Below are 618 nucleotides of genomic sequence, written 5' to 3'. Positions count from 1 at the left end.
TGTGCCCGGGGGGGTTGTGTGTGGGGCAAAGGGGGGGGGGGGGGCAGGAGGAGCAGCATGGCACAACGTTTGCAGTGTGCCTGCCGCCCCCTTTAGCGTCCCAGGTTGCTAAGAGCTTTAATGCAAACAGTCTCATCAAATATGTACATGGGGGCAGCCATATCTGCCTGTTACGTATGCTCCACTTCCTGTCTAGTAGTGCAGCACAATGATTGTGCCTTTAAGCCCCTCTTTCTCCATGCATGCTCCAAAGCAATGCACTGTCTATGTGGTTTCAGACTTCGACTCCTCAGTTTTGTAACGAATACTCTCAAGGCTCCACCACTGATGTCTCACTCTGAAAATACTATTTCTCTGGCTGTCATGCTCATCTGGCAGCATCAGTTCTACTTTTTGGTGCAATGACAGCTCAAGAACAAGAATGCAGATTAGGCGTTCTGGCTTCGCTTTGGCTTTCCCGATCTGCATGCTTGTTCAAGGTCATTGAAGGCAGAGACAGCCAGCCAGGCGACAGGCATTTGCATGCGCAGGCAAGTGTGCGATCTTGGATCAACTCTTGTGCGCATGCATGGGCGTTACGTCATCCCACACCGCTCAATCAAGACGAAGACTCAGTAC

The 618-nt window shown here is 51.5% G+C and overlaps 1 protein-coding gene across 2 annotated transcripts in view; it reads left to right on the top strand.

The window, feature by feature from the left end:
• LOC108802082 (voltage-gated potassium channel subunit beta-3) overlaps positions 1 to 618 on the top strand; it is a 52088-nt gene that overhangs the window by 36114 nt on the left and 15356 nt on the right. The window lies entirely within an intron of this gene.

This window comes from Nanorana parkeri, unplaced genomic scaffold, assembly GCF_000935625.1.
Source record: "Nanorana parkeri isolate BGI_ZX_2015 unplaced genomic scaffold, ASM93562v1 scaffold2654, whole genome shotgun sequence".
In the NCBI taxonomy this organism is placed as follows: domain Eukaryota; kingdom Metazoa; phylum Chordata; class Amphibia; order Anura; family Dicroglossidae; genus Nanorana; species Nanorana parkeri.
This window is presented reverse-complemented; position numbering and strand designations above follow the sequence as displayed.